Source organism: Triturus cristatus, chromosome 7 (genome assembly GCF_964204655.1).
Source record: "Triturus cristatus chromosome 7, aTriCri1.1, whole genome shotgun sequence".
NCBI lineage: Eukaryota > Metazoa > Chordata > Amphibia > Caudata > Salamandridae > Triturus > Triturus cristatus.
Window position 1 is genome coordinate 1,815,972,928 of NC_140590.1, and position 23,066 is coordinate 1,815,995,993.

Here is a 23,066-nt window from a genome sequence, read left to right on the forward strand (position 1 = left end):
CATACTAGTTGACGAATACTAGTTGAATAAGTCAATCTGATTGATTTAGGATAGGTCAATGTTATTGCAAGTGCTGTTTCCTGTCTAAAATTATTTTTTGGAGCAATTATATTTATTTATTTAACACAAATAATTTTTTGTCTCTTTAATTATGTCTTACATGATAAGAATCCAGGGGCAAGAAGAAGACTCGATCAGCTGGCAGTGCGGCAGGTGGGGGAGATTGAGGGGCCTCCCAGGAGCAGCAGGAAGCGGCCTCAGGCGCAGATGGCTCTGCTGCCGGCGCCAGTAAGTCCTCCTGGTGTTGTTATATGTTAACATTTTCCTAACGTTTGCCTCTTTATTATTTCCACTTCCTAATTTAAATTTTTTCAAAATCCTCTTCAATCTATCTGTTTCTAAATTCTTGTTTTTTCTGCATTACCTACTAATAGGTACTAGTACCACTGCTTGCATTGTTTTTATTGTCAGTTTTTTTTACACCAAATCAAACTGCATCTGACTAACCTCTTCTCTGACTCTGAATCAGTCTGTCTGTGTCTTGTTCTCTTCTGGGTTCCACTCAGCTTTCCCTCTCCCCTTAGTTATATGTGGATTTCCTAGTGGTGGCACTCTAAGACTCAGAGAACCCATTGGTCCTAGGCTACTACTAGTATTAATACTAGTAAGGACTCCTCACTACTACTAGTACTAGTACCACTATTCTGCTGTGCAGATTGCATGCCCAAGTAAGGTATTATTCGCAGGTTTGTGAGATGAGAAGGCTTTAGTTTCTTTTACTGTCTCATCATCCTCAATCAGTAATGGTGGTCACTCACTTTGGACAGGAACAGGACACCCCAAATTGGTGTATTTTACTTTTTCTAATCCAGGCCTAGTATTTTTTTAGTAGCAGCAATTGATGTGAACCCTGAGCAACTGTTACCATGCACCATGGCTAGAAGGAAGTATGAGGAGTAGGAGGACAGCGCCATTATTTTCCAACTAAGAGAGACAGCAGGTCAGCCCAGTTGGCCACTCTTTCTTCTTTTCAAAAAATTAGATGCACCAATAGCTCTAGTCACTGAGTCTAGTCCTTTGGGTTGTCCTCTTCTTGAGAGGCTTTCCAAAAATTGCCACCAACAAAATGCCTAACCAGATATTATTTTGTTATTTCTGATAAGACATGCTGTCTACTCTACTGTAGTATCCGAATTGTAGATAGTAGTGATGTGTGTGGTGTATATGACATCAATTATGTCTTTTCAATCTTGCTAATGAAAAGAATAAATAGGGAAGACGTATATGGAATCTAAAGAATTGTGAAATGTTTTTTCCAGGCGTACTGACCACCAGTGCCGGTGCCAGCGGTGAGGGCCATGCCACTCCAAAGGGAGCCGATGCGGCAGCCACAGGGGTGAGCCAGCAATGGTCATGGGCAGTGGTAAGTCATATTCCTTAATTATTGAGAATGATGAATACACTTGTTGCAAAGGTGTACACTCAGTACTAGTCTAGTACACTGTACTTCTGCTGAGTCTTAGTTGTTTTGAACACTGAGCAATTTTGAAGAAGACACCCTTTACTTAACATTAGCATTAGCGGCGGGGGTTGAGAAACTAATGGCCTATTATATTCTATATTTAACTCAGCAAAGACAGTTTTAAGACAAGCAGTCAGACGACATGTATGACTGGCAGAGAATAATGTGTGGTGAAGAAAAGGGCCCGGGATGCATATAGGTGGCGGATGAAGATGATAGGATGCAAGGGTAGTTGAAGGATGGGTGAAAGGTGAAAGAAAAAGCAGAAAGGATGCCTGTCTGGGTGAATGAAACAGTATGGGTGAAAGGAATCCTGGCATGGGTGGTGGTTGGTTATATCTGTGACAAATGTCCGTTGTCAGTGAAAGCCGGTATATGCCAGCCACGTTTAGATGGATGGATGGATGCCTGGATGGTATCACAGATAGTAGATGAAAACAGAGTCGGACTGGATGAAGAGAATGTAAAAGAAAATTAAAACGTGCCAGAGTACCAAAGCCAAGGGTGAAGATTAAGAATAAAATAATAATAATGCTGGAAGTGCAATGCACTGATAAATGAAAAATGTCCTGGGAAGAACAAGGACTGTTTTTTGCAAGGTTTTTTATTCAAAGGTTTGAGGTTGTATTTCAGAATGGAATACTCCCTTGACTCACAGTAGTTTGCAAGCACAAGATATATATTGTACATGACTATTATTTACCCTACCCAACCATTATTAATCGCCTCCCTTCGACTCCGAGGCCCAATTCTGCTTCAGTCCCTACCCATGTCATTTTTGACTGTGTCAGCCATGTGTGGCCTGTTGGCTGCATGGTAACTTGTACTTACAAATCACTTAGTATGTCATCATCATCATTGTTAGACCTGGCACCTTGGCGTGAGTTTCCCTTCCACTTTTTGATGGTGTGCCTCAAATGTTTTGCTGGTGTTGTCCGCTCAGGGCACTGCGCCACGGCTAATCCGTGCCGCAGTGCAAGTGCTCCCTAGATAAAGTGTACCTGTAATTGATATTCATGATTGGTTTATTGGATTTACTGTCAGTCCCCAGTAGAGTGCACCAGGGGTGCCAGGGCTTGTGAATGCCAATGCTGCTAGTGGGCCTGCAGCGCTGGTTGCGCCACCCACAGAAGCGGCCTTGTAAAATGTGTCTAGGGTCTGCCACTGCAGACCCTGCGTGCAGTCCGGTACTCTCGCGCTGACTGCGCAAGTGCCCCCACTTGCCAGTGCCTAAATCTTCCCTTAACTGCATATTAGCCACCCCTCTGGTAGGCCCAAGGGCAGGGTGCATTGTAGGCATAAGGTAGGACATGCCCTGATGTGTGTGGCAAGTCCTAGTAGTGAATTACAGCCATTTTCGTTTTTCACTATTGAAGGCTACCTGCTCTCCATAGGCCAGAATGGGCTACTGGAGTCACTACACGCTGTGACCCCAGTGGACTCATAGAGCATGGTAGAATGTCAAGTTTAGTATGCCTGAACTCAGAATAATAAAATACTTCTTGTAGTCAAGTTTATGTTAATATCCTGGGTTTGTAAATACTACTTTTAGAAAGTCAGTATTTACTGACCTGGCCATTCCAGTCCGCCTCTGCTGTGTGTGTGTGTTCTGCCTAGCAACAGTAAGGAGCAGGGTTGGGGAATCCCCAGAGACAGCCTGGCTGCCAGGTGGTGGGTAGAGAGATTACACCAAGATAGGTGGGTGGAGTACACCTTGACTCTTGAATAGACATGTGCTCTGCCACCACAAAGCCGGCTCCGCCCCCTGTGGAGCGGCTGATGTCTCTGCCCTGCTGCTGAAAGGAAAGAGCAGAGTCACCATAACAAAGTGCTCCAGAACTGGACTGGGCCAGGCCCAGGCCCCCTGGCGCTAAAGAACAAATGAATCACTGTATAAAAGTAGGAGCCTGGCTCCTAAGAAATCAGAATCCTGTTTTACCACAAAGGACCTCTGCCCGACTAGAAGGAGAAGAAGACACTGGAAGGACTGGCCTGCTGCTTGCCTTGCTGAGAAAGGAGAGGAAAAGACTTGCTGAATAGACTTTGCTGCTTTGTGCTTGAACATTCTCCAAGGGCTTGATCTGAGCTTGCCCCCTGAATTGAACCCCAGGACCAGTGGGTTCTCTGTGCTTTTGCTCGTCCTGTACCTCGAGCTGTGTTTGCATCCCGCTGGAGAAAGACTGCGCCCCTCATCGCCCCTCCTAGGGCCGTGACACTTGGGAGCTCGCCTTCCTTTGACCCCGTGAGAGCCTCGCTCCGACCGGAGTCGCTCTCTGCCCCCGGGCTAGGCTACCTGCTCCTCTGCCACCGTCTGCCACTGGAGCGCGCTGAAGCGCTGTCGCCCCCTCCCGCCGGAATCCTTCCGACGATCGTGATCCTCGCCGTGTCCTTAGCTGCACGGGCCGTGCCCTCTGACCCCGCTTCGCTATCCCCGGAATACCCCAGGCCGCGCCGCCCCCGCTGTGGAGACCCCCCCCGCACCGCCGTGCTGGGGGTCGTTGGCTGCGCCTGCCTGCCTGCATACACCCACTGACTAAGGACCCAAAAGTACTCCCCGAAACACTGAGTCGCACTGACCTGTGCAGACTCCTAAAGCAACCGCAACATTCTTCAAAGAGTTCCAGTATCGGGCTCGGGGCCCGCAACGCCTTATTTCCCCGTCAACCGGAGCCGATCGTGCCAGAGGACTGGGCTTCCTTCAACGATCTCCTAGGTGAGTGAGAGCGAGCGCTTTTCCCCGTCCTCACCCCTGTGATCATGAGCCTCTGACAGTTACCGGGTTCCCGGTAGCCCCCATCGCACCGCACGCCCGTCTCGCCTCCCGCTGCACCAGAGCCGCTGGGAAGAGCCGTGCACGGCGCAGGCGCGCCCACACCTGATGCGTGAGCCACGGTAGGTGCCGGATCAAGTCGTGTGTGGAACCACGAAGGAACATTGCTAAAGACTAGAAAGTAACCATTTGACACTGCAACAAAGAAACCATTTGCCTTGCAGTGAGGACTCCCTTAATACGTACATACATTGTTAAGTTAGCATAACCGCGTTAGAAGTTAGAAAGCCATCTTGCTGCTTTTGCACACGACACTGCATTTACATGTTATTGTTTAAACGAACTGCTGACTCGAGTTTTGCCTCACACGAGAGCAATCTGTTGTTACCATCCCGAGCTCTGCGAAGCGACCTTGGTCTGCACACGATGTGACAAACAGTCTGAGTTGTTAGACAATGCATGTTTTCCACTCTAGGTTGATCGACCCACTATTTAGCCATAACACACGAGCAGCTGCACATACCTGAAAGTTGGTGCTTTTAATATCACGGACAACATGTTTATTATTCAGACCGAAGACGAGCCTTCCTGCGAGAAGTCTCCTGATGCTCCTGTGATGTGATTTCACTAAGCTGATCTTTGAGGTATGGGGTCCCCTATTCAAGCCTAAGAGACCTTCTGTTAGACTAATAATAATATTAGCTTCTTAGTAAAAGGAAAGTGGTAGTATCCACTGTCATTATAACATGATCACCCCTTTTATATTCTATGGAATTGTAACTATGTTAATGGTTTTGATTTTAATCATTTGTCTGCTTGTATTAGCCAAAGTACTGCATATTAGGACACGTGGTCTATAAAAATAAACTCTTTTTATTTTCACCGTGTCTCTGTTGATTCTTGTTGTGGACTGATGTGAGAATAATATACGAACAGGTATTTCCGATTCCCACCATTCCTGAGTATGTACTGAGTCGCGTGTTCTGGGTTGTCTTTTCATTGGGACCGCCGAGCTAAATCTCGGATAACGAATGGGACACTTATGCTAGCCGGATACTGGGTTCTGGGTTCTGAGGTGAGTTTCTGGTACACCACAACTTACTGAGGTCCTGGGGTTCTACGCATAGTTCTGTGTATAAGCAGAATCCCTGCAACATGGCGCACCTAACGTTTGGTCTATGAGTTGAAACGCCTTAGTAGTGCTCGCGTTTGTCCACAACACCCTCACTCTTGTTTCCGGATAACAAGTCTGACGGATTTAAACCTACCTAGGTCTATTGATATAGGTTCTTTCAAGCTTGATAATTAAAAAGGTTAGTGAACCCTTGTGCTACTGATAGTTTCACGTGTATTGTCCTGATGTCGGTGGATATTGCGGCGCATAGCCGAGCGGCTCTAAAACGTCATTTGACGCTTTATGGGGTACCGGACACTGGTATGAACGTCATCTTTGTGGTGGGAGCCGATGCGGCTCATCCCTATGAGTTGTTCTACTCTTGGGTGACGATTCCAGCGGTGGGGGATGATGACACCTTTCATTCTTACACTGCCGCTGCAGTGCCGGCGAACTATACGCCGTATAGGACACAGGAAATACCAATATCTGCTTGGCAGCATCTTATTTGGTTTAATGGCGCCCTTCCCCATGTGGTTATACCGCCGAGAATGGGCCCTTTGTCAATTGCAGGGGCCACTTGGCCGGTACTAGCCGGATTTACGCCTCATCCCCGTTACCTCACGGTGACGGTGGCTGAGTTGCGTGTACTACACACTGCCCTCATTACGGTATATAGGGCGTTGGTGCAGTATGTGTCGCGCAATATGCAGGCGGGGGCGCCTGCTGTTGCGGGACAGCCTACTGATCATCACGCGGTGGTCATTAGTCCTGTTATGGTCAATTCTGTTATGGGCAAGCGCCCCCTTACTAGGGATGATTTCCCCTTTTGGCTTGCTGAGAAATTTGACCAAATAGAAGCGGTTTACCCGAATACTTCACCTGTGGAGAAACACAGGATCCTCACCATTAGTTTGCCTAAGGACTTGGTCCCACACATTGACGATTGTACAAATTGGGGCAAGGTCTTTGCAGCGACGTACGCGCAGTGCTATGGCACTCCGTCTATGTTGCAGCTGCCCTCCGTCATCAAAAGAGTTCAAGAGAACCATGGTGCGGAGTCTGCGATAGAGTTAGGGATGCGGCTCCTCGGGCAATTTGACCTGGTGGCTACCATGATAATTGGTAACCTGAAGGGTGATGCTTTGCATTTCCAGGTTCGTAATGAACTGAAACGAATTCCTGAGGAGGACAAACCGCAGGAATTTGCGAAAATAATCGCAGAGGCATATCGGGATTTGGGTCGTAGCTCTTTAGGAGTTAAGCCTGTCATAAAGAATCCCGATCTAAAGCAGCAGGGTAAGACAGAAACGTCTGGTAAGGACGACCGGCCCTTTTTTCCTAAACAAAAATGGCAGGTTAAACAACAGGGGAAGCAGCAGCAGCAGAAACAGGGCTCTCGGCCTGCCTCTCCCGTACAGTCTAGTAGTGAACGCACTTATGATCTGCGCGATCGTGCTGCTATAAAGTCTCCTGATCGATTTCAGGTTTCTGAACAGCGCTCTCCTCGTTCTTCACAGGAAACATCGGCTACACAGTCCGGTGGCGGAGGCGGTGGCAAAGGTCGGGGTGCTCCACAACAGCGTGACCAGCCCCGACAGACTGAGGGTAAAGGCAAGCAGGACAAATTTGCACGACAAAGACCCCCGTTTCAGAAGAAGAAAGTGGCGGCTCTGATGGCAAGGTATGCCTCAGATAGTGCGGACACAGCTTCGGAACCGGACATGGGCGCTGACGCTCCTGGACAGCGCAGCGGAAATTACCATAGTCCGTCAAGCTCTGCGTCCATTTCTGGCGGTGACAGCAACTGATATATCGGTTACTGTGGAAACAGCTGACACCAGAGTGGCTCCCCCTGATAGACTTTATGAAATAGTCTTATTAATTGAGGGTGACATACAACGTACAATAAAAGGGATTTTTTGGGATAATCTGACCACCACCTATGATATCCTCCTAGCGGAGGCAGATTGCCCCCCAGCTTTCATTTTAGAGGCTCCTAGAGGGGAGGAAGTAATCCTCCCGTCCTTTGCGCACACAGTGCCTAAGGACCAAGCTGAAGTGTATGCTGAGGAGTGGGCGCTTGCGCTTGCGCCGGCGGTGTATCACACTCAGGTGGGATGGGACAGATTGTCCCCCTGCCATGAGATTCCATTGCGGTCTATGCCCCAGCCTCAACCCCAATATCCTATGCGTCGTGAAGCGAGACCTCACGTCGCGGCAATCCTTGAACAATTGGAATATCAGGGTGTTATTGAAACATGTGTGTCCCCTATGAATAACCCTTTATTCACTGTAACGAAGCCTGACGGCTCGTACCGTTTAGTTTTGGATTACCGGCACCTAAACTCCCACTGCCGGACCTGCGCGGTACAAAATACACATAGTTCGGCTTTGGTCGACAGTCTCGTGCGTAAAAGATTTAAAACGACACTTGACATTTCCAATGGCTTTTTTGGCCATAAACCTGTCCACACTGAGTAGCCAGTGGACAGCGTTTACTTCGGGCGGAAAACAAAAACAGTTTACCAGATTAGCCATGGGGTACAAAAATAGCCCTGGCGTCTTTTCTGCTCGCGTGGTTTCTCTTTTAGAAAGAATAGACCCCGAAGCATACTCATATGTTGACGATATCTATCTTACGGATGATGAGCTGATGCCACATCTGTCTCGCGTTGACAATATTATCGTGAGTTTTGCAGACTATGGCTACAAATTCAATTTTGCGAAGTCACACATCGCAGAATATACGGTGTTGTTTTTGGGCTACGAGCTCAACAATGAAGGTAAGGGGTTGGCCCCCCACTTTCTGGAAAAGTGTGCACGCTTGAGTGCTCCTACGACACTGAAGAAATTACAATCTCTGCTGGGTTTTCTGAATTTCGGCCGTTCGTATATTCCTGATTATGCCCAGCGTATCAAGCCCCTTTACGCCTTGGTACAGCCTTCATTTTCGAAGTCTAGCTGGCAGCTGGAACACTCTGCTATTTTACAGTCTTTACAGGCTGACCTTCTTGCTTCACAATACTTGCTGACACGTGATAACCGCACTAACCTGGTAATAAGAATAGTACCAGGCGCCGTGGGGTTCACGTATTTGACGTTTAATGAGGGCGACACAGTCCCCATTGCGTACAAATCCCACTTGTACACCTCTGCTGAATTACGTTTTTCCACGGTCGAAAAAGTTCTGACTGCTGTGCAGATGGCGATCCTCAAGGAACGCGCACTGTCGCATGGGAAACAGATTCTGGTTGTAACACCATATCCTGCTTTAGAGGCAGTGACAAAAGCAAGTGTACCAAATTCTAAAGCTTTGCATCCACGGTGGATACAATGGGCTACAACACTGACGTCGCCAGACGTCACTTACATCTTTGATGCCTCATTACAGACTCAAGAGTACTTGCAGTATGAATTCGTTCATCCGGCACCTCTGTCTTTGCGCCCGCTCGAAGAATACCATTGTGTCATATACACTGACGGGTCTGCGCAACCCGCAATTGGATCGAAGCACGCTTATTCAGCGGCTTGCGCAATTGTCGTAGGTACATTCGTAAATGGTGAATTCCAATCTGATGCAGTGCATACGCAGTCATTGGGTGATTGTACCGCGCAATTGGCGGAGCTCCGGGCTCTAGTGCTTGCACTGGAGTTTGCTGATCCCCGAGTCACTACTCTTATAGTGAGTGACTCCTTCTACTGTGTCCAGTCCTACAATGACAATTTACACTTCTGGTCTCAGAATGATTACCGCGACACTAAAGGTAGCACAATTAAGCATAAAACGCTTTGGGTTCGAGTGGCAGACTTTAAAGAACGTCTCCCACTCGTAAGTGTTATACACACTCTTGGTCACCAGCGGCTTGGTGTCCATGCTGTCGGCAACAGCTTAGCTGACGAGGCAGCGAAAACAGCAGTGGCTACATACTTAGTGGCAGCAGTTACAAGATCCAAAAGTAAGATTGATGATGACATCTTGGCAGCTATTAGTGCTACAGAGAAGGGAGGAGATTACCCGAAGGGTTTTCCCTCTCGGTATATTTACCATTTAAGTCCTGATAACGTCCCGTTAGTGAGGATTAACGACGTTGGTGATAGAATAATTCCCAACGCGGACTGCAGACCAGCACTGATCTTGGCTGCACATGAGGGGTTGGCGTCTGCCCACGCCGGTGTGTCTGCTACAATATCTCTGCTACAACAACGTTACTGGTGGTTTGGTTTATATAAACAAGCGCGCGCTTATGTTCTTGATTGTGACATTTGCCAACAGATTAAACCTTCTACTGTTGCGCGCCCACCACAGACACAGCTGTACATCTCTAATAAGCCATTTGGTTGTGTTTATTTAGATCACTGCGGTCCTTTTTCTTCTGATACTGCGTACAAGTACATCTTGGTTGCAGTGGATTCGTGCACACGTTTTCTATGGGTGTGGCCACAAAGGAGTGCTGACTCGCGGACTGTCATCAGGGATTTGCGTGTCTTTGTGGGAACTTTTGCGTGTGGTACCTTCCATTCTGATCAGGGCCCTGCGTTCGCCTCTAAGGCTTACAAGGAGGCTATGAAAAATTTGGGGGTCCTTGTCAAATTTTCGTCTCCCTACCGACCTGAGGGTAATAGTGTGGTGGAGCGAATGAACCGTGACTTAAAGCAATCATTGACAGCACGTGTTTTAGGCACAGGCCGGAACTGGCTAGCCCATTTGTATAACGTTCAACGTGCACTAAATAATCTCCCTAGAAGGTCTCTGGGTGGGCGGACCCCGTACATGATGCTCTTCGGAATCAGAATGTTTGTTCCAGACCTTGATGGTCTAGACATTGCGGCGTCGACCGCACCCTTTGACGTAGATGATCACTGTGCTGTTTTGCAGACTCTACAAGAAGCCAGAGACTCTCTTTCGAAAGAACATTTGCCCTCCACGTCTGAAGCTGAGGTTCAGATTCCGGTAGTCGGCTGGCTACCCCGAGTTGGTGATCTGGTCCGTGAGAAGGTGGAGAACAAGAAGGAATTTGGCCCCTCTTATCGTGCACCAGTTCCAGTGCTTGGAGTGCAGGGTACAAGAACAGTCATTTTACCTCCACTTCCTGGTCGCAAAGAAAACAGGTACATCTCTATTGACAATGTCAAACTTCAGCGAGTGGCCGATACTTCTTAGTATGACTCCGGCAGTTTCATGCCAGACAATGCAAAGAAATTCAATGATGGTTCCTGCTTCTACCACCTTGTCTGATGTTGCAATCGAGATGCATTCAGTTACTGATCCCTTGCTGATACCACCGGCTGGTGGTTTGTCCGATGAGACTGAGTATGCTTATCCTACACGTGGACCTTCGCCTGTTTTACAATCTACAGTGCTTGGCCAGTCCCGTTTTTCCTTTGACACTAACTCTTTGCCCTCACCTCCCCCATCAAACATTGTTGTTTTTGTGAGCTGGTTTAAGAAGCATTTTTTGATAGCTCCTTGGACATACATCTGGTTGATGCTTTTTGGTATTTTCTTGTTTATGTCCATTGGATTTGTTGTAGTGTTCTTCCGTTTGGTGGATGGACATTATCTCAAAGAGAGATCGACAATTGGACTTATCAATGGAACTTTTGCCCCCCACTCCTCATCCCACATCATGAAAAGGGACCAGACTTTTGTGAATATTACTGCCTGGCCCGTCATGGATGGAATCGCATGGGATGCTGTTAAATTTCAAATTCATGGGCCTACAGTGGTCATTAATGTGCCTAATGTATTTCGTGTTTCTATGGGTGATGTAGTTAAACAGAACATACGTTCTGATGATTGGGATGTACACGCCATTAAAGCACTGTTTTCAGACTTGAAGTATTATGCCGCCTTTGATGCAGAGGATTTGTATGACAATGCGGCTAATTATGCGGAACAGTATTGTTTTCAACATTATGGCAATCACTTCTTGCATAAATCAAATTCGTTTAGAAATTTTGTAAATTTTACCCAGTGGGAACATTGTCCCACCCCCTCGTTTGGCAGTTCACACACATTAGTTGATAAGTTTACTTATTTTACTGATTTCAGTGTTTCAGCCCCGGCTTCCTTTTATTTTAAAGTTAAGCCTGAGTCTACCTCCAAGGTTAGACTGACACACACCAATTGTTATATTCTAAGTCCTTTATGGATGAGTTGTCAATCAAAGGTTATGATCTATGGAAGGCTACTATTGATCTTAAGTCGGTTTGGGGTTCCAAACCGTGGCAGGTTCAGGGAACTGAAGCTTTACACCGTGCCTGTCTAGTACCAAATCATATGTTGTTTTTAAATGCAACCATCTTCCAAACCACCTGTTTCGGATTGGCCACTTCTAAAAAACTAAATTCGCCTTCTGTGCCGGATCTGGGTGCTTACCCACATTGGGATAATCACACAGATCTGTCCCTTCCTGCTTTGCAGTTATTGGTTTCCAATTCGTCCTTCAACATTTCGAAATTTAATAGTGAGGGATGGTTAATTTGGCAAAGCAGTTCTGATACCTGTCAACGTCGTTTTCTAGGACTGAAACCGGGGTATACTCAAGATCGAGTGGACCCCCGGTTTGAGTCGTCACATACAGTAACTACATACTCTGTAGGGAAATTATGTCAGTCCTGGCTGCGACATTCCACCTTGGCATCTGTCAAAGTTCATTTATCAAAGTTACATGACAAAATAGATTTGAATGATTTTGTTAAAGGTCCTGTGGGTGGCAGATCCAAGAGATGGGCGTATGCTATTTACAACGAAGTATGGAAACTGTCGCAAATTGAGGCAGCTTCAAGATTGAGAGCTATTGATCAGGCTAATATGGAAAAAGTATTAGCAGTTATTGATAACAGCATTAACACTCTTTCTTCTCGCATTTATACATTAGATAATATTGTATCTTCAATTGTTGATATTGTGCAGGATGATATGTCTGTGTTGTATCATGGTCAAAACCAGTTGCGTTCTGTTATGCAGTTTGCATGGACATTACAAACATTGAAGGCAGGGAAGGTCCCTTGGGACTATCTGAATACAACATCGTTATTTCTTCCCTTTAACCTTACTGACAAACAGCAGTTCATGTCCATGAAAGATGCTACATATTCCCTGCTCCATATTGAGAAATTGGAGCCGTTACCTTTTTCTGTTGCGGAAGTCGATTCCGCTGTGTGGCTCTTACACGGATTGATAAGTCTACCGTTTGCGCTTTTTAAGTTTACCTCTTGTATGAAACACTATGCTCTAGGTAGATATGAACAGCTGGGTACCGCTTTCATACATGAAGTCTGGTCCCTCCCCTTTACGTATAGATGTACAAGGGACGGTACTGAGGTTTATCTGAAGGGTGAAGAATGTACCACGTCACCTGATCATTCTGTTGTATGTCGGCACATTCAATTACACGGTGCTTGTAATGTACACGCTCCGAATTTGGCCTGCGTCCTCAAAGGTATCCCGGTACCAGTGATTACGCCATCTTTCACGCTGCTTTCAAACGGTAGTTATTTGATTTTAAACAATGAAGCTTGCTGCGGGATGTTAGTAGGGATCCCGTATATAGTAACTGTAACACAGAGGGTTGTCTGCTGCAATAACGTCCTGTTTCCACCCCCGCATGGGAGGCTGGATGCTTCTATCTGGCCTTCAATTCCAACCTTGAAAGCAGAGTTCGACAAAATGAGCAGAATAAGAGCGCTATTGTCCCAAAAGGAGGTGCCATTGACTTCCTCCCGGGAAACATTTGTCCTTCACGTAGCAAATACGCGCACCGAGGTACAGGCGCTTTTGAATACTGACCTCCCCCTGCATTTTGGTGCTTTGATCCAAACAATTTTCAATGCCTCGTCCACGACTGGCCTGGCTCATTTTTTTAAACTTGTGGGCTCGGGCCTCGTGACCTCTTTCCAAACTATTTTTGGTGTGATTCCGGCATTTTTTCATTCTATTTTCTCCAGCGTCTTTGGAGGTGTCCCGTTAATTCTGGCTCTAGTGGCAGGTGTGCTACTTTTACTTTTCATCTTGCGGAATGGCTGCTCTTTCTGTGCCACACGTCAGCCTGTCCCGTCTGCAGCTTCTTCGTGACAGGATGCTTGATTACTATGGTGTCCTGCCGTTGGCGACTTTGAGCCTGGCATATGGATTATCCTTCCGGTATTCCTACTTCACCTGCGTGCAACCTGTCTTCCACTGCCTAGATTGTCCCTTTGAATGGCCTATTGATTTGTGTTTAACCAACATGGTGTCTCCGGACCCGGATTTTGATCGACTGATGAGGCCCTTAGTGTCTCACGAGTCTGCCTGTTCTGGTGTTCGGATTATGGCCTGCGGTGCGGCACATGGTATCCTGGGTAATTGGGACATCGTGAGAGCGGCATATGACTTCTTGAATATGAGTTACTTGGAAGTACACGCTGGTTGCCCTCTGATGGTGCTAGAGGCTCCGCTGATAGAAGAACACGTATGTTCCTTTTCTTTACTTAACTGGATGGCTGAAACCTTCAGTGGACGTGCCAATGATTTTCTGCTGGAAGCAGTGGCCACATATGCTGCATATACTTTTATGGATTAAGTGAACTTTCGTCCACAGTGTTTTCCTCACGTGTCTTGAACTGGCCCTGTACGTCTGCATTTCTGCCCGGTGAGGCGTTTTTTCATTTTTTTCACCTCCCCAATTCCAGTTTGAATTTTTTGTTTTTCCTCTCTATTTTTGAGGTTTTTTCCTGTTCGAACTTTGCCTGAACTGACCAGTTCCTTTTTCAATTGGATACGCCTTGTTCTGCTCTGTCGCGCTTGAACTCTGCGTTCTCTCTCTTTTCTTGCATACTAAGTAGTGCTTCGATCAAGGGGGCATGTAGTGAGGACTCCCTTAATACGTACATACATTGTTAAGTTAGCATAACTGCGTTAGAAGTTAGAAAGCCATCTTGCTGCTTTTGCACACGACACTGCATTTACATGTTATTGTTTAAACGAACTGCTGACTCGAGTTTTGCCTCACACGAGAGCAATCTGTTGTTACCATCCCGAGCTCTGCGAAGCGACCTTGGTCTGCACACGATGTGACAAACAGTCTGAGTTGTTAGACAATGCATGTTTTCCACTCTAGGTTGATCGACCCACTATTTAGCCATAACACACGAGCAGCTGCACATACCTGAAAGTTGGTGCTTTTAATATCACGGACAACATGTTTATTATTCAGACCGAAGACGAGCCTTCCTGCGAGAAGTCTCCTGATGCTCCTGTGATGTGATTTCACTAAGCTGATCTTTGAGGTATGGGGTCCCCTATTCAAGCCTAAGAGACCTTCTGTTAGACTAATAATAATATTAGCTTCTTAGTAAAAGGAAAGTGGTAGTATCCACTGTCATTATAACATGATCACCCCTTTTATATTCTATGGAATTGTAACTATGTTAATGGTTTTGATTTTAATCATTTGTCTGCTTGTATTAGCCAAAGTACTGCATATTAGGACACGTGGTCTATAAAAATAAACTCTTTTTATTTTCACCGTGTCTCTGTTGATTCTTGTTGTGGACTGATGTGAGAATAATATACGAACAGGTATTTCCGATTCCCACCATTCCTGAGTATGTACTGAGTCGCGTGTTCTGGGTTGTCTTTTCATTGGGACCGCCGAGCTAAATCTCGGATAACGAATGGGACACTTATGCTAGCCGGATACTGGGTTCTGGGTTCTGAGGTGAGTTTCTGGTACACCACAACTTACTGAGGTCCTGGGGTTCTACGCATAGTTCTGTGTATAAGCAGAATCCCTGCAACAGCCTATTTTAAACCTCAGGTGGCATGAAGACAATGTTATTGGTCTTGTGTTAAGTCTGCATATATATGCACCTATTTTTACATAAAGGAGCGTATTTTTATATATCAAAGCCTGGTGTCCATTTCTGGGGGGATTGATGTATTTACTGTGTGCATCATTACAACTGCTTAACTGACTAACGCCTGGAGAATAGCCTTGGCTGCTCACGCCACGCACCTAGAGGGTGAGCAAGGGTCATTCACAAGGGGTTATTCTGCGCCCTGACGTAGAGGAGGGGGTTCCTGCTTGACACAAGGGCAACCTTGCGCCAACCAGAGACTCCCAAGTCTAACATTGGTGGCAACGGCTGGGATTTCGAATTTGCATTTGTAATTTGCATACCGTGAATTATTAATCACCAGATAGTGAGAGCAGACCAAGTAACGCAGCCACAGGTTTTCATTTGTTGAACTTTGTTGAGACATCTGCCATTATTGCAACCATGCCTGGCTCACTCCCTGCTGGAAGAGCACTCTCTGTGATTTCTGGAATAGATGAGGTGGATTGGGAGGGACTGGAAGGTTACACAGTAGAGCAATTGAAAGGCTACAGTGTAAAACTCCGAGTTCCCCATGCTGGATTCAAGAGGAAGAGCCAGTACACCAAGGCGTTGAGAGCCTGGAAGGAGTCAAGAGACCCACAGAATGCGGGGGACATCGTCCCACCCGACAACTTAGTGGAGCCCAGCAGAATCCTGTCCCCAGAGGAGCTGGCAGACAGGGCAGCAGACAGGGCGCATGCGATGGAGATGGCAAAGTTGGCAGGACAAATGGAAATGGAAAAGCAGAAGTTGGCCCTGGAGGCACAACAACGCCAAATGGATCATGATATAAGATTGAAGGAGTTGGAGCTGAAGGCGAAAAGTTTGGACACCGCTCCTTCTGGTGGCAGCACTCCGCCGGTGCAGGTAGAGTCCAAGGTGTACATCCCCAAAGATGTAGTTAAGGAGTATTTTAGAAAGGATGACATAGGGCAGTGGTTTAGAGCCTATGAGGTGGCCATGTCTTCACACCGGGTCCCTGAGAAAGACTGGGGAGCGGGGTTGTGGGGAAGGTTCCTTGCTGAAGGGCGCGACACACTGTTAGATTTACCCTTAGATCTCCAAGCCTCATACCACCATATGAAGGAAGCTTTAATGACCAGGTACGGGTTAACTCCTGAGCTATATAGACAGAGGTTCAGGGAGACTAAGAAGATCCCTGAGAGTACGTATGTGGAGTATGTAACTTTTTTTTGCAGAGCACTGGACGGTTGGGTGAAGGGTAGCAAAGTGAATGATTATCAAGGGCTGCTTGATGTAATTGCATGGGAGCACTTGTCCAGTCAATGTTTTCCTGAGCTACGCCAGCACCTGATTGATAGCAAGCTGTCCAACCCGAGAAAGCTTGCTGAGGAGGCGGACCGCTGGCTCAGCACCAGGGTCCACAAGGGTCAAGTGGGAGACTCCACCAAAGGTGGGCAGGGTCCCCAGCAGAAGAGTGGGGGGGACAAGGGTAAACAGAAAGGGTGCCAAAAAGGCCCTCAAAGTAATCCCCAAGGGAACCAGCAGAAGGGTTCTCAGCCTCCCCCACCCCCGCAGCAGAACGGGGGCCCGACAGGTAGGCCTGTTCCAAAGGGGCCCTTCAATTGTTACAGGTGTGGTGACCCGGGTCACATTGCCTCTGATCCTAAGTGTCGCCTGTTTGGTAAGACAGCACCCACTGGTGCTCCACCCCGGCAAGTAGCTAATGTTAATTTTGGGGAGGCGGTAGCAGTCCAGGGGGGTGGGGGTCCTGCGCATGTGACCCTAGTCTCGCTAGGAGACAGTGAGATGGTCCCTGAAACCTACTTACCCTCTAACACTAAGAAATATGGGCAAGTAGTGACCATCAATGGGAAGAAGGTTGAGGCTCTTAGAGATACAGGAGCCAGCGTGACCTTGGTGAGGCAACACCTGGTGTCTCAAGAGCAGATTGTACCCAATGCCTACTGTAGGGTTGTCAATGCTGACAACGTAGAGAGTCGCTGTCCAATGGCTCAAGTTCCCTTTGAGTGGGGGGAGGTCTCTGGTACTCTACAAGTTGCTGTGAGAATGGACATGCCTGTAGACTGTCTGCTAGGGAACGACCTGGAGAGCTCCCCTTGGGAAAATGTGGAGAAGACCACGCATCTGAGGATGGTGGGTCTACCCGACTGGGCGTGCGTGACCACCCGGTCAATGGCAGCCAGTAGGGGTGTTGAAATGGTCCTGGAGCCGGAGGGAGAGGTCCAGGAACCGGCCTCAGGGAGAGAGCGCAGGAGGCACGGGAAACCGGCCCCCGAAGTTCCCACGGCCCAGGAGGAAGCAGACCCTGAGGGGGATGCTCTGGAGCCTACCGGGGAACAGATTGCCGAACTGGGAGAGCTGCCTGAGCTGACCCATTGGCAGCAAGAAGGAAGCCCCTCCAGGGAGGAATTCTGCAGGGAGCAGAAAGAATGCCTTTCTCTCGTGGGTATGCGGCAACAGGCTGCAGACCAGGCCAATGGTGTTCAGGCCAAGACACACTACGTGTACTGGGAGAGTGACCTCCTGTTTTCAGAGCCTAAGGCTGCTGAACCTGGGTCAGCCTGTGTGCTGGTGGTACCCCAGAAGTTCAGAACCTTCCTACTGGGGCTGGCTCATGATGTGCCTTTAGCAGGACATTTGGGGATGGACAAGACCTATGACAGGCTTGTCACCCACTTTTACTGGCCCCAAATGCACAAGAATTCAGATTCCTACTGCAGAACCTGTCAGACTTGCCAGGCAAGTGGTAAGAGCGGAGGGCAGCACAAGGCTCCTCTGCAACCCTTCCCCGTGGTCGGTACACCATTCCAGCAAGTGGGTATTGATATTGTTGGGCCTCTGGACCCCAAGACAGCCCTGGGCAACAGGTTCATCCTGGTCTTGGTGGATCATGCCACCTGGTACCCTGAAGCCATCCCTCTGAGGACAGTGACGGCCCCCGTGGTGGGACGGGCACTGATGGGAATTTTCTCCAGAGTGGGATTCCCTCTAGAGGTGGTGAGCGACAGGGGGACCAATTTCATATCCACATATATGAAGTCCCTGTGGAAGGAGTGTGGGGTAACCTACAAGTTCACCACTCCTTACCACCCCCAAGGAAATGGGTTGGTTGAGAGATTCAACCGAACCCTCAAAGGCATGATCATGGGCCTAGACGGTCCAATGAGGCGTAAGTGGGACGTCCTCTTGCCATGCCTGCTCTTCGCTTACCGAGAGGTGCCACAGAAGTCTCTAGGGTTCAGCCCCTTTGAGCTTCTGTATGGTCACCCGGTAAGAGGGCCTCTGAGTTTGGTAAAAGAAGGCTGGGAGCAATCTCCCAGGAAACCTCCCCAGAATGTATACAGTTACATGCTGGCCTTCTGAAACCAGACTAGGCGTTTCAGGCAACTTGCTGAGGCAAATCTGGAAGCCAGCCAGGAAGAGATGAAACGGTGGTACGACCAGAATGCCACTCTGGTAGAGCTTCAACCTGGACAAAAGGTGTGGGTCTTGGCCCCAGTGGAGCCTTGTGCACTTCAGGATAAGTGGACAGGTCCATTTGAGGTTGTGGAGTGCAAAAGTCCTATCACATACTTGGTGGACATGCGGTCTCCCAGGAACCCTTTGAGGGTCCTACATGTTAACCGCCTTAAGCCCCACTTAGAGAGGACCGAAGTGGGCATGCTGCTGGCCACCGATGATGGAATGGAAGAGGAGACTGAGCCTCTTTCTGACCTCTTAGTAGCCTCTGAGAAAGATGGGTCAGTGGATGGAGTTAACCTCTCACCCACCCTGACGCCTGAACAACAGGAAGATTGCCGCCACTTGCTGGGGCAGTTTCCAGATAGGTTCTCCCTGGTTCCTGGTGTCACGGATTGGTGTGACCATGATGTGGACACAGGAGACAGCTTACCTGTGAAGCACAAGGCTAACAGGGTAACTGACAGGGTCAGAGCTTGCATCAAGGAGGAGATCTCCAAAATGCTTGCGTTAGGGGTGGTTGAGTCCTCCAGCAGTCCTTGGTCCAGCCCCGTGGTCTTGGTCCCCAAGGCTGCTGCTCCGGGAGCCACACCTGAACTCCGGTTCTGTGTGGACTACAGAGGACTCAATTCAGTAACTAAGACTGACGCGCACCCCATCCCCTGAGCTGATGAGCTCATTGATCGGCTGGGGGCTGCCCGGTTCCTCAGCACGTTTGATTTAACGTCTGGGTACTGGCAGATCGCCTTGACCGATGGGGCCAAAGAGAGGTCAGCATTCTCTACACCAGATGAGCACTTCCAGTTCCGGGTCATGCCATTTGGAATGAAGAATGCCCCTGCCACCTTTCAGAGGTTGGTCAACCAGGTATTGGTTGGGCTGGATAAGTTCAGTGCCGCCTACCTGGATGACATCGCAGTGTTCAGTGCCACCTGGCCCGAGCACCTGCGCCACCTCAGGGAAGTGTTGATGGCTCTGCGCCGAGCAGGCCTCACGATCAAGGCGAGCAAGTGCAAGATCGGGCAGGGTTCCGTGGTGTACTTGGGACACCAAGTGGGGAGTGGCAAGGTGGCACCCTTGCAACCCAAAATTGAGACCATCCTGGCTTGGGAACCCCCCAAGACACAGACCGCAGTGAGGGCCTTCCTGGGGCTCACTGGGTACTACAGGAGGTTTGTCAAGGGCTATGGAACGATTGTTGCCCCCTTGACAGAGCTGACTTCCAAGAAGCAGCCCAGGAAAGTGATCTGGACTGACACCTGTCAGAAAGCTTTTGACACCCTGAAGACTGCCATGTGCACGGCGCCCGTACTCTTGGCCCCTGACTTCTCCAAGGAATTCCTAGTGCAGACAGACGCTTCAGAGCATGGTGTAGGGGCTGTTCTCTCACAGATGACTGAGGAGGGATGGGACCAAACTGTAGCCTTCATCAGTAGGAGATTACTTCCACGGGAAAGTAGGTGGACTGCAATTGAGCGAGAAGCATTTGCTGTGGTCTGGGCGCTGAAGAAGCTAAGACCCTACTTGTTTGGGTCTCACTTCCGGGTTCAGACAGACCACAGGCCCCTCAGATGGTTGATGCAAATGAGGGGTGAGAACCCAAAGCTGTTGAGGTGGTCCATCTCCCTACAGGGTATGGACTTTACGGTGGAACACCGTCCTGGCACAGATCACGCCAACGCTGACGGTCTGTACAGGTATTTCCGCCTTAGTGACGAGGAACCCCCTGGGCAAGGGTAGTTCTCCCCACATTTCAGCTGGAGGGGACACGTGTTAGACCTGGCACCTTGGCATGAGTTTCCCTTCCACTTTTTGATGGTGTGCCTCAAATGTTTTGCTGATGTTGTCCGCTCAGGGCACTGCGCCACGGCTAATCTGTGCCGCAGTGCAAGTGCTCCCTAGATAAAGTGTACCTGTAATTGATATTCATGATTGGTTTATTGGATTTACTGTCAGTCCCCAGTAGAGTGTACCAGGGGTGCCAGGGCTTGTGAATGCCAATGCTGCTAGTGGGCCTGCAGCGCTGGTTGCGCCACCCACAGAAGCTGCCTTGTAAAATGTGTCTAGGGTCTGCCACTGCAACGTTATTGGTCTTGTGTTAAGTCTGCATATATATATACCTATTTTTACATAAAGGAGCGTATTTTTATATATCCAAGCCTGGTGTCCATTTCTGGGGGGATTGATGTATTTACTGTGTGTATGAATACAACTGCTTAACTGACTAACGCCTGGAGAATAGCCTTGGCTGCTCACGCCACGCACCTAGAGGGTGAGCAAGGGTCATTCACAAGGGGTTATCCTGCACCCTGATGTAGAGGAGGGGGTTCTTGCTTGACACAAGGGCAACCTTGCGCCAACCAGAGACTCCCAAGTCTAACAATCATCACATGAGTGACATGATGTTGTGCCGCCGTATATCATCATTCATAAGCATGTCATCATTAACCATCATCATTTGCCTTATTACAGTAGTCAAGGTGCCATTTAGATTAGACAGAGTAAGGCCGCAATGGAAATATATAATTGTGTAGTACAGCTGCCCCACGTGCAGAGAGTAGTAAGGTAACATGAGTGTGAGACACAAGTATGTCTGTCTAGGGCACAAGCTGACTGCGCTGGCATGCCTACAAGATTAATTGTGCTAAACAAGAGAGGAAAAAATAATACTCCTACTCTACTCCATAGTGCCTGAAAGTATAATCATCACATCCAAATCTTAGGGGCGGAGGAAGTGAAGTGAGAAGGAGACGATGCCATAACTGCTAGTGCTACTACTGTACCACTATAATCTGTATGTGTGTAATTTTTTTGAGTTACTGTTTTGCTAAGAGTATTGGTTACAATTGTCTTTTTTTTTCTTTTCTTGATATAGCTACTCCTTCCTAACCCACTAGGCAGGAGTTGGTGGCCGGGGCCCGGCAAAGGAAGCTGCAGCCATCCAAGATGAATATCGCCGGCTGGTTGCCCTGGCGGAGGAGGAGGCAGCAGCTGCAGCTTCTTCCTCCAATGCCCTGGGGCCCAGCCAGCCCCCACGTGCCTCTGGTGTTATGACGCCGTGTTCTGGCAGCTGCCCACCGCCAATCAAGATCATCATCTACTGCTGCCGACTACTGTTGTTCCTGCAGTAACTTTTGGTACAGCATGCTCCTCGGGGTGGCGTGTCTGGAGGCCAAGCTGGAGGAGGTCCTCCTGAAGTGAACTAGTCGGCACCCCAGCCGCTAGATGTCACCGCTCAATCTTTGACTCTTGCCCCTTTTTTAATCTTTTGTTTCCTCCTTTTGCAGCAGGGCCGCAGCCAGTTTTTGAAATCTGCCAATAGTGTAACACACCGACAGATAGATGCAGTACAGAACACTAACTTTTCCTACTACTGTTAGTCTCTGCTCCTAATCTATGCATTCTGCATCTAAAACCCCTTTATAGTATGTAATTTACTCTGAAGGATGTGGGTGTGTGAATTAATTAATTTCCATAGTATATACATTATTGACATCCCCACAATTCTTCACTTACCTGTGATTGGTGTTTAGGGGAAGCAATGGCTGCATGGTGATGGTTTGGTTCCCTAAGGGGCCATGGTGGGTGGTGGTAGCAGTAGTAGACAGTTGCATTGGCAAAATAAGAAAAGGTTACAGTCATTCACCTGAGGGAGTCTAGGGAACGAGTAGTAGAAGTACAGTAAGAAGCAAGTACACAAGAAGAAGACTGCCAAACAAGAAGAAAGTGATGATGAATGATATTGATAGGCAATGCTAAAGTAAAATAAAACATAATGGTGGCAGGGATAGCCCAGTACAAGTTACAACAAACTGAAGTAGTTGACTCAACCTAAAAGTGGACAAGAGTAACCTTGACTGCTGGAAGGATGATAAATCGATGCCGGCAATTATTAATAATGGGTTAATAATTATGTTCCTTGGTTACGCTGGAAAAAAAAGAAAATAGCGAATACTACTGGGCAATGCATGGGTGGGCACAGGGCAATCTAATCTGCTGCCAGTGTGGTCGATATATGTATATATATATATTCACTTAAAAAACCATAGGTTTCACACATGTTATAGTTAGCTGGACATTTAACTCGTAAAAAACCAATGAAATTCCCCCGTTATAGTTACTGCAGGCAACTATAACTCACGCGACCGCAATCCTCTGCTGATGACGTCAGATATTACATCACTGATGACATATGTGTCTTTATGAAAAATAAATATTTGTAATATATGTATAGCTAAAGATTAATGGAAGAAGACATGGGTAAATAAGTGTCTAAATACAGTGATGTAATATCTGACGTCATCAGCAGAGGATTGCGGTCGCGTGAGTTATAGTTGCCTGCAGTAGCTATA